At 43.0% G+C, this 12286-nt stretch overlaps 1 long non-coding RNA gene across 1 annotated transcript; it reads right to left on the bottom strand.

The window, feature by feature from the left end:
- Positions 1–2736: 2736 nt before the first annotated feature.
- Positions 2737–4479, bottom strand: LOC136380662 (uncharacterized). Its single transcript, XR_010746977.1, has 3 exons — positions 3633–4479; positions 3213–3529; positions 2737–3172 (listed from the first exon to the last, which is right to left on the bottom strand). It is a non-coding gene; the product is annotated as an uncharacterized lncRNA (long non-coding RNA).
- Between the last annotated feature and the right edge of the window lie 7807 nt (positions 4480–12286).

The following is a 12286-nucleotide window of genomic DNA, read 5'->3' as shown; positions in this document are numbered from 1 at the left end:
ATCTCCCTCTCATTTGGCCTAATTTTACTAACATGGCAAAAATTAGCCCCACTATCAGTCCTCTACGTAATTAGTCCTGTTATTAATTTAGACCTAATCCTGCTTATATCCATACTATCTATTGCAATTGGAGGTTGGGGAGGATTAAACCAAACCCAACTTCGTAAAATTCTAGCATACTCTTCAATTGCCCACATGAGATGAATAACCTCTATTCTAACATTTAAATCAACTATAACGCTACTAAACCTCCTCCTATATATCCTAATAACAACCACAACATTTATACTCTTTATAATAACTTCAGCAACAACAAGCCTATCCCTCTCCCACATGTGAAATAAAATACCCCTAATCACTACTAGCACCCTGACCATTATACTCTCACTAGGAGGCCTCCCTCCCTTAGCTGGCTTCCTACCTAAATGAATAATCATCCAAGAACTAACTAAAAACAGCAACATCACTCTAGCTATGTTAATAGACGTCACTGCAGTGCTCAACTTTTTCTTTTACATACGACTAACATATTCCACCTCCCTAAACTATATTCCCTACCACAAATAACATAAAAATCAAATAACAATTTAATAATAAAAAATAAATAAAATGCCTTCCAGTACTTATTATTTTGTCAACAATCACCCTCCCACTAGCCCCAGCAATAACCCTGCTCAACTAGAAGTTTAGGTTAACTAGACCAAGAGCCTTCAAAGCTCTAAGTAAATAGAACATATATTTAACTTCTGTACTCCCCCTAAGGACTGCAAGACTCTATCTTACATCAGCTGAATGCAAATCAACTACTTTAATTAAGCTAAGCCCTTACTAGATTGATGGGCTTCCAACCTACGAAACTTTAGTTAACAGCTAAACACCCTAAGCAACTGGCTTCAATCTACTTCTCCCGCCGCGTAGGGGAAAAAAGGCGGGAGAAGCCCCGGCAGGATTGAAGCTGCGTCTTTGAATTTGCAATTCAATGTGTAATACACCACAGGGCTTGGTAAAAAGAAGACTCGCACCTCTGTCTTTAGATTTACAGTCTAATGCTTACTCAGCCATTTTACCTATGTTCGTAACTCGTTGACTTTATTCAACAAACCACAAAGATATTGGTACACTCTATCTTCTATTAGGTGCTTGAGCCAGAATAGTAGGCACAGCCCTGAGCCTTTTAATCCACGCAGAACTCGGCCAACCAGGAGCCCTATTAGGCGATGACCAAATCTACAACGTAGTGGTCACTGCTCATGGATTTGCAATAATTTTCTTTATAGTAATACTTATTATAATTGGCGGCTTCGGAAACTGACTCGTGCCCCTGATAATTGGCGCCCCAGATATGGTCTTCCCTCATATGAATAGTATAAGCTTCTATTACCCCCCTCTTTTCTACTCCTATTAGCATCCTCCATAGTTGAAGCTGGTGCGGGAACCAGATGAACAGTCTATCCTCCACTAGCAGGTAATCTGGCCCATGCCGGCGCCTCAGTCGACCTTGCCATCTTCTCATTGCAATTAGCAGGTGTCTCCTCTATTCTTGGAGCAATTAACTTTATTACCACCATTACTAATATGAAACCCCCTGCCCTATCCCAATACCAAACACCTCTCTTTGTCTGATCAGTCCTGATTACCGCGGTCTTACTCCTATCACTCCCTGTACTAGCTGCTGGAATCACTATACTTCTAACGGACCGAAACTTAAACACAACCTTTTTCGATCTGGCCGGAGGGGGCGATCCCATTCTATATCAACACTTATTTTGATTCTTCGGCCACCCCAAAGCATACATTCTCATTCTACCCGGATTCGGAATTATTTCCCATATTGTTACATACTACTCAGGAAAAAAGAACCATTTGGTTATATGGGAATAGTCTGAGCCATAATATCTATTGGGTTCCTAGGGTTTATTGTATGAGCCCATCATATATTTACTGTTGGAATAGATGTCGATACACGTGCCTACTTCACATCTGCTACTATTTTATTGCTATTCCTACTGGTGTTAAAGTATTTAGCTGATTAGCAACTCTTCATGGAGGTAATATCAAATGATCCCCAGCCATATTATGGGCCCTTGGGTTTATTTTCCTTTTTACTGTAGGGGGTTTAACCGGCATTGTACTAGCTAACTCATCCCTAGACATTGTACTTCATGACACTTATTATGTAGTTGCCCATTTCCACTACGTTCTATCCATAGGAGCAGTATTTGCCATTATGGGTGGATTTGTCCACTGATTCCTGTTACATCCTGGTGAGATAGGCCACAGCAGACACAAAGTGAATTTTGTAAGTTTTATTGCAGACCTGCACAGGGACTGCAGGCAACCCATGCAAGGGAGCACTGCAGCCCTCCAAACCTGCACAGGGGATGCAGGTAACCCACACAGGGGAACACTGCAGCCCCCCAAACCTTCACAGGGACTGCAGGCAACCCACGCCTCCGAAGAGACTAGAGCACTGCAGCCAACCAAACCTGCGCAGCCAACAAACTGCACAGGGACTGCAGCTCCCCAAACCTGCACAGGGACTGCAGGCAACCTACACCTCCGAAGAGACTAGAGCACTGCAGCCCCGCAAACCTGCGCAGGGACTGCAGCCCCCCAAACCTGCACAGGGACTGCAGCTCCGAACTTCTAAAATGGCTCCTTTTTATAGGGTGGCTATCTAGGATGAGCAAGCATCATACAGAAGCTGATGTGGCTGTTAGTCATTGGCTAGGGAGGTCGTGCGCAGTTACAGGGGGGGTATTACTCAGTGGAGAATTTCAGACATAAACTTCTGATAAGGGTCTCTGACTCAATGCAGGATGTTGCTGAACTCTTTGTTCTCAGTGTCACAGGGACCTTGTACACTCTTGGCAGCCCCAGCATGTCAGTACTCCCTGAATCTAACATTCCCCCATCTCTTTTGGGCATAAATCAAATCCTTGATTCTTCATCAGTGGGGAGAATGGTATAAGGCTGGGGCTCATGAGAATTTTCTACTTTAGCTGTAGCTATAAGCTAATTAGGTCAGGGGTCCTCCCTAGTATGTGCTGGCACGCTGATAGTGTGCCCTTAGTACTACAAGCTTTACGGACTAATTTCTTTCTGCCTTGCATTTTTCTTCTCTGTACTAACTTCTTACAACTTGCACAAACCTTCTGCAACTTACACAAACCTTCTGCAACTTACACAAACCTTCTGCAACTTACATAAACCTTCAATTTTTATGCACTTTCTTATCTAGGAATAACTGGCTTTCATAACAACTTACTTTTTCCTTTCCTTTTCAAAAGTACCTTTACACCTTATACCTTCTATTATCAAAACTATACAATTCCTTTCTAATTTATCAGAACTCTTAATTCCCAAAAACCTTAACCTTCAGCAAAGACTAAGTTAGTACTAAGTAATCCTCTTTTAAAGATTGCTTTTTGGAGGTGTCCTTTTCATAAGTAGCCTATTGGACACATGACCAATATTCACAGATTATTCTATAGTGGTAGCTATGAGCACATACATAACTTTCATTTACCTTGTAGCTTCTCTTTCAGCCAAGGGACTTACACTCCCTTTCTGTATGACTCATAGTAGTACATGCATCAAACCTTAAGATGACTTACTTGGCTTTCCTTTACCTTAGTTTCCCTCCCTCCCCAAAGTCTCCATGCGTGGACCAGTTAACTTCTGGTTTGTGGCTGAAGCAGGGCATGCTGTCCTTCTCAGGGTCAGCTTACAAGGGTTGGCGGGGTCAGTCTTCGCTGTCCACAAAGGTGTCTCTGCTGGGACTGCAAGCTTCAGCCGGCTGCGGTGGACCCAGGCGGGTATGCCTTCTACCTTGGCAGTAGTGGGAGTTGTCAGGATCATGGTGTCTGGACCCGTCTAGGTGGGAGTCAGTCCTTGGGTGGTGTACTGCTAGAAGTGCCTCTTGGACAGTCTTTGAACAGTTTGCTGAGTAACCTATAAAACCTGTAAGTACTTAGGGAAAGGGTGTTACATTTCTACACTTTGTAGTTAGAGTTTAAGTCCTAGTGACCACTGCTTCTAGCTGGAATTAGCAGCAGGTCCCAGCCTATAATAGGCATGGGGCATTGAGATAGGAGGAACAAAGGAGATACTAAACATAAAGCAATAAAACCAGACTGTCAATACCTACAGTAGAGATCTTTGAGGGATAAATAAAACTTAAATATTCAAGCAAGGCATAGTAGATGGCCCTTGTGTTATTAGCTTATCTGCTACTTGGAAGAAATACCTTAGGCTCGTGAACGATGTCCTTGGGCCTTCAGTGGCAATTCCCAGCACGCTGGGCAAGGTCAGGTCACAGGTAGCTGGAGCAGGGCTAGAAGACACTGAACCCTCCCTCCATGGAGCAAGGGGGCAGCTTACCTTCTCATGTCCCTCTTTCCACAGCACAGACGTGTCCCTTGATGGGGCCGGGAAGCCTGGCAGGCTTCAGTTCAATGACCTTTCTTTCCACTCTGGAGCAGGACCTTGATAAAGCCCCTGAGGGTGCTGGAGCCAAAAGTTGGTATTTCCTGACTTCTTTTGGGCCTTATTTGCCTTTTCTGTTATTTCCTTGGTCGTTATAGACCTTAAAAGCCATGCTCAGAAGATCTCACTGAGGGGCTTGACTAAGAGAGCAAAATTGGGAATCCTGTATTTAAAGAACCCTAAGGCAGTGGGTTTAGAAGGGGCTATATTCCCTAAATTTTCTCCTCGGGTCTGGCTCCAGATAGGAGGCGGGGATTCCCCGGAGCCAAAGCAGAGGAGGGCAGGGGCTGTAGCAAGGTGATGATAACCTCTAACTTACAGTGCTGTTATCTTTTGCCTCACTAAGCAGTGGCTCAGCCCTTGAGCCGGTGCCCAAGAGGGAGGGGAAAGTGCCTGAAACTGTGAGGGGAGCCTGCCACTTCTCCTGCAGCCAGCTGCAGCCTGGCTGCCTTTTCTTTCTCTACCTCTGCTGCTATACTGGGCTGCATACTCACTATGCCACCTGCCTGCAGGTGGGTGCTGGTGATAGTACGCTAAACTCTCTATGTTTTCTATGAGTCTAGCAATCCTTGGTTTGGCCAGTCTGCTCTTAAGTTGGCCATTCTAGTAGCAGACAAACAAACCAAATATGCACACAAAACAAACAAAACTTCTAAACCAAAACCAAAGGGAGAAGGCAGCGTCCTGCGTTCCCTGACTGACTGGTGGGGAGAAATCAGGTGGCATCCCGCCTGCTCCATTACACCCTTTTCTAACCAGAGCTCTGTTTCCAAATATTCAAAGAGGAAGCTTTCTTACCAAACAGTATCAAGACTCCAAATGTTTCAAATCAGCCAAATTCCGTTTCCAAATGGCAAATGCCAGAGGCTGGCCAGCTACCAACGTCTGCTGCAGCCCACTCCGTGAGGAGGGGTCTTACACAGCCAATCTCACTGGGGGCCTCCATCTGTTACATCCTGGTGAGATAGGCCACAGCAGACACAAAGTGAATTTTGTAAGTTTTATTGCAGACCTGCACAGGGACTGCAGGCAACCCATGCAAGGGAGCACTGCAGCCCTCCAAACCTGCACAGGGGATGCAGGTAACCCACACAGGGGAACACTGCAGCCCCCCAAACCTGCACAGGGACTGCAGGCAACCCACGCCTCCGAAGAGACTAGAGCACTGCAGCCAACCAAACCTGCGCAGCCAACAAACTGCACAGGGACTGCAGCTCCCCAAACCTGCACAGGGACTGCAGGCAACCTACACCTCCGAAGAGACTAGAGCACTGCAGCCCCGCAAACCTGCGCAGGGACTGCAGCCCCCCAAACCTGCACAGGGACTGCAGCTCCGAGCTTCTAAAATGGCTCCTTTTTATAGGGTGGCTGTCTAGGATGAGCAAGCATCATACAGAAGCTGATGTGGCTGTTAGTCATTGGCTAGGGAGGTCGTGCGCAGTTACAGGGGGGGTATTACTCAGTGGAGAATTTCAGACATAAACTTCTGATAAGGGTCTCTGACTCAATGCAGGATGTTGCTGAACTCTTTGTTCTCAGTGTCACAGGGACCTTGTACACTCTTGGCAGCCCCAGCATGTCAGTACTCCCTGAATCTAACAATTCCCCCTTTTCTCCGGCTATACCCTACACCCTGCCTGAACTAAAGCTCACTTTTTAGTAATATTTGTAGGTGTTAATATAACCTTCTTCCCTCAGCACTTCTTAGGCTTGTCCGGAATGCCACGACGATACTCTGATTACCCTGATGCATATACTACCTGAAACACTGTGTCATCTATAGGCTCCTTCATCTCATTAACAGCTGTAATGCTAATGGTTTTCATCGTATGGAAGCATTCACCTCCAAACGAGAAGTCTCACTAGTAGAACTAACAACCACAAACCTTGAGTGACTCCACGGCTGCCCTCCCCCTTATCACACATTCGAAGAGCCTACTTATATTAATATTAAATAAATAAGAAAGGAAGGATTCGAACCCCCTTAAATTGGTTTCAAGCCAACACCATAACCACTATGTCTTTCTCCATGGTAGAGGTATTAGTAAAATTTACGTAACTTTGTCAGGGTTAAATTATAGGTGAAACCCCATTCCATGTTATATTATGGCATACCCATTTCAAACAGGCTTCCAAGATGCAACTTCTATTATAGAAGAGCTGCTACACTTTCACGACCACACTTTAATGATCGTATTCCTTATTAGCTCCCTAGTCCTCTATATCATCTCAATTATGTTAACCACTAAATTAACCCACATGAGCACTATAGATGCCCAAGAGGTGGAAACCATTTGAACGATTCTACCAGCTATTATCCTCATTATAATTGCACTCCCATCCCTCCGAATTCTTTACATAATAGATGAAATTAACAACCCCTCTATTACCGTTAAAACTATGGGCCATCAATGGTACTGAAGTTATGAATATACAGATTATGAAGATTTGAGCTTTGACTCCTATACAATCCCCACATCCGATGACTCCTTCACTTAACATCAAAACAAATGATAATAATCCACAGTCAAAAAGGACAAACCTGAACCCTCCAGGGGTCCCCAAACTTTTTACACAGGGGGCCAGTTCACTGTCCCTCAGACCGCTAAAGGGCCGCCACATACAGTGCTCCTCTTACTGACCACCAATGAAAGAGGTCCCCCTTCCAGAAGTGCAGCAGGGGCCCGGATAAATGGCCTTAGGGGGCTGCATGCGGCCCGCGGGCCATAGTTTGGGGATGCCTGCTAATGTCACTAATTCTATTCATCGGGTCCACAAACCTCCTCGGCCTTCTACCCCATTCTTTCACACCCACTACCCAATTATCAATAAACCTCAGAATGGCTATCCCATTATGAGCAGGTACAGTAATTCTTGGTTTCTGGCACAAAACTAAAGCCTCCCTTGCGCACTTCTTCCCACAGGGTACCCCCATCCCCCCTTATCCCCATACTAGTTATCATCGAAACAATCAGCCTATTTATCCAACCCATAGCCTTAGCCGTTCTGCTAACAGCAAATACTACCACAGGGCACCTTTTAATTCACCTCATTGGAGGTGCAACTCTAGCACTCATAAGCATTAGCACTGCAACTGCATTAATCACATTCATTATTCTTATTTTATTAACTATCCTGGAGTTCACTGTAGCCCTCATCCAGGCCTACGTCTTCACACTCCTAGTTAGCCTGTACTTACACGATAATGCCTAATGACCCACCAAACCCATGCATATCACATAGTAAACCCCAGCCCCTGACCTCTTATAGGAGCCCTCTCTGCATTACTACTAACCTCAGGACTAATTATATGATTCCATTTTAACTCGATATCCCTTCTACTATTGGGTGTAACAACTAATCTCCTAACAATATACCAATGATGACGTGACGTTGTCCGAGAAGGTACTTTTCAAGGTCACCATACACCTGTAATTCAAAAAGGACTTCGCTATGGAATAATCCTCTTCATCATCTCAGAAGTATTTTTCTTCGTGGGTTTCTTTTGAGCCTTCTACCACTCAAGCCTAGCCCCTACTCCAGAGCTAGGCGAGTACTGACCTCCCACAGGCATCACCCCCCTAAACCCCTTAGATGTCCCTCTACTAAATACATCTGTCCTACTAGCCTCTGGTGTGTCAATCACCTGAGCCCATCATAGCTTAATGGAAGGTAATCGCAAACATATAATCCAAAGCCTATTTATCACAATCTGCCTAGGCCTGTACTTTACATTATTACAAGCCTCTGAATATTACGAAACTTCTTTTACCATTTCCAACGGTGTTTATGGTTCTACGTTCTTCATGGCCACCGGATTCCACGGACTGCATGTAATTATTGGCTCCACATTCCTAATCGTGTGCTTACTACGACAATTAAAATTCCACTTTACATCAACTCACCATTTTGGATTTGAAGCCGCAGCTTGATATTGACATTTTGTTGACGTAGTTTGACTATTCCTGTACGTCTCTATCTACTGATGAGGTTCATACTCTTTTAGTATTAATTAGTACAACTGACTTCCAATCAGTTAGATTCGGTAATAAGTCCGAAAAAGAGTAATAAATGTAATAATTTCTATCTCCATTAACACCCTGCTAGCAACCCTCCTAGTAGTTATTGCATTCTGACTCCCCCAGACTAATACATATGCAGAAAAATCTAGCCCCTATGAATGTGGGTTTGACCCCATGGGGTCCGCACGGCTTCCTTTCTCTATAAAATTTTTCCTCGTGGCCATCACCTTCTTACTATTTGACCTAGAAATTGCCCTTCTATTTCCCCTCCCCTGAGCCACTCAAACCAACAATCTCCCCACCATACTCAATATGTCTCTATTTCTCATTTCCCTCTTGGCCATTAGCCTAGCCTATGATTGATCACAAGAAGGCTTAGAATGAGCCGAATAATGATAGTTAGTTTAAAGCAAAACAAGTGATTTCGACTCACTAAACTATGGTCTTACCCATAACTATTAAATGTCCTTGACCTATGTGAACACAATACTAGCCTTTACAATTTCCCTAGTTGGCCTGTTAATATACCGCTCCCACATAATATCCTCACTGTTATGTCTAGAAGGTATAATATTATCACTATTTGTAATAATCACTATAACAATTCTAAACTCCCACCTAACCCTCGCCAGCATACTACCTATTATTCTTCTAGTATTTGCTGCCTGCGAGGCAGCCCTGGGGCTGTCTCTACTAGTTATAGTATCCAACACCTACGGCGTTGATCACGTATAGAACCTAAACTTACTACAATGCTAAAAATTATTATACCAACAGTTATACTTATCCCCCTCACATGGTTGTCCAAAACTAATATAATATGAATTAATATAACAATACACAGCCTGTTAATTAGCCTATTGTGCCTGCCTCTGATTAATCAATTCAGCGACAATACCCTAAACTTATCCCTAATATTCTTCTCTGACTCCCTGTCAATACCCCTCCTCCTCCTAACAACATGACTTCTACCCCTAATAATTATTGCCAGCCAGTTCCACTTGACAAAAGAGTCTACAACACGGAAAAAATTATATATTACTATACTCATCCTATTACAAACATTCTTAATTATAACTTTCACTGCTACAGAACTAATTCTATTTTATATTCTATTTGAGGCTACCCTAGTACCAACCCTCATCATTATCACCTGCTGAGGCGGGCAGGCAGAGTGTCTCAATGCTGGACTCTATTTCCTGTTTTATACTCTAGTAGGCTCCCTCCCCTTGTTAGTAGCACTCACATATATCCAAAACACCATAGGATCATTAAATTTCTTTTTACTACAATATTGGGCCAACTCCCTACAAAACTCCTGAGGTAACTCCCTTTTATGACTGACCTGCATGCTAGCATTTATAGTAAAAATACCCCTCTACGGACTTCACCTCTGACTCCCCAAAGCACACGCAGAGGCCCCTATTGCAGGATCTATAGTTCTTGCCACAGTACTATTAAAACTAGGGGGCTACGGAATGCTACGTATTACAACCCTTCTCAACCCACTCACAAGCAATATGGCATACCCATTTATAATGCTTTCATTATGGGGCATAATCATAACAAGTTCAATTTGCTTACATCAAACAGACCTAAAATCACTAATTGCCTACTCATCAGTAAGTCATATAGCCCTGGTGATTGTAGCCATTCTCATCCAGTCCCCATGAAGCTATATAGGAGCCACTGCTTTAATAATTGCCCACGGATTAACCTCCTCTATACTATTCTGCCTGGCCAATTCCAATTACGAGCGAATCCATAGTCAAACTATAATCCTAGCATGCGGCCTACAGACTATTTTACCCCTTATAGCCTCCTGATGACTTTTAGCAAGCCTCACCAATGTAGCCCTCCCCCCTACCATTAATTTAATTGGAGAACTATTTGTAGTCATAGAAACATTCTCCTGATCAAATATGTCTATTATCCTTATAGGACTAAACATTATTATCACTGCTCTTTACTCCTTGTATATACTAATCATAACTCAACGAGGTAAACATACTCACCACATTAATAATATCAAGCCCAATTACACATGAGAAAATACACTAATAGCAATACACCTAGTACCCCTACTCCTCTTATCAATTAATCCAAAAATCATTCTGGGTACATTATACTGTAAATATAGTTTAATAAAAACCCTAGATTGTGAATCTAGTAATAGGGTCTAAACCCCCTTATTTACCGAAGAAGTATGCAAGAACTGCTAACTCATGCCACCGCGCCTAAAACCGTGGCTTTTTCAAACTTTAAAAGGATAGTAGTTATCCGTTGGTCTTAGGAGCCAAAAAATTGGTGCAACTCCAAATAAAAGTAATAAACCTATTTAATATATCTATTGTACTAGCACTACTTCTACTAACTATACCAATCATAGCAACAGCCCTCAACCTGGATAAAAAGCCAAATTACCCAAACTACATCAAGACTATATAGTCTCATATTCCTTTGCAGCTAACCTAATCCTGACCCTATTATTTATCAGCTCCCACCAAGAAATAGTAATCTCGAACTGACACTGAATCACAATCCAAACAATCAAACTAACCCTCAGCTTCAAATTCGACTACTTCTCAATATTATTTATACCAGTAGGACTATTCATCACCTGGTCTATTATAGAATTCTCAATATGATATATACACTCAGACCCAAATATCAACCACTTCTTTAAGTATCTACTAATATTTCTCATTACAATAATAATTCTAGTAACAGCCAACAACCTGTTTCAACTTTTCATCGGCTGGGAGGGGGTAGGAATTATATCTTTTTTACTCATCGGATGATGATATGGCCACGCAGATGCCAACACCAGCGCCCTCCAAGCAATCCTGTATAACCGAATTGGAGACATTGGCTTTATCGCCTCTATAGCATGATTTATAATCAACTCCAATACATGAGAACTTCAACAGATTTTTGCACTAAACCTAGAAAATACAAACTTCCCACTAATAGCTCTACTTCTAGCTGCCACTGGAAAATCCGCCCAATTTGGACTCCACCCATGACTCCCCTCTGCCATGGAAGGCCCCACACCTGTCTTTGCCCTACTGCACTCAAGTACTATAGTTGTTGCAGGAGTATTCCTATTAATTCGATTTTACCCCCTAATAGAAAACAACAAACTAGTACAAACTATAGTCCTATGCCTAGGAGCTATTACAACCCTATTTACAGCAATCTGCACCCTTACCCAAAATGACATTAAAAAAATCGTTGCCTTTCCACCTCCAGTCAATTAGGCTTAATAATAGTAACTATTGGAATTAATCAGCCCCACTTAGCATTCCTCCACATCTGCACCCACGCATTTTTCAAAGCCATGCTATTTATATGCTCCGGATCAATCATCCATAGCTTAGGCGACGAACAAGACATCCGAAAAATGGGGGGCCTATTCAAGACCCTACCCTTCACCACTACTGCCTTAATCATCAGAAGCCTTGCCCTAACAGGCATCCCATTCCTAACGGGCTTTTATTCTAAAGACCTTATTATTGAAGCAGCCAATATCTCATATACCAACACCTGAGCCCTACTACTAACCCTCCTAGCCTAAAATTCAACAAGCCCTCAAACATGTTTAAATTCTCCAACCTCTTAGGTTACTTTCCCACCATCATACACCGTCTCCAACCAGAAGCCAGAAATCCGCCTCCCTTCTATTAGACCAAATCTGACTAGAAATACTTCTACCAAAATCAATCTCAAATGTACATATAAAATCTTCTACTACGGTATCTAATCAAAAAGGCCTG

This window comes from Saccopteryx leptura, chromosome 9, assembly GCF_036850995.1.
Source record: "Saccopteryx leptura isolate mSacLep1 chromosome 9, mSacLep1_pri_phased_curated, whole genome shotgun sequence".
NCBI classification, from domain to species: Eukaryota; Metazoa; Chordata; class Mammalia; order Chiroptera; family Emballonuridae; genus Saccopteryx; species Saccopteryx leptura.
Note: the sequence above shows the minus strand (reverse complement) of the source record. Positions and strands in the feature narration are given on the sequence as shown.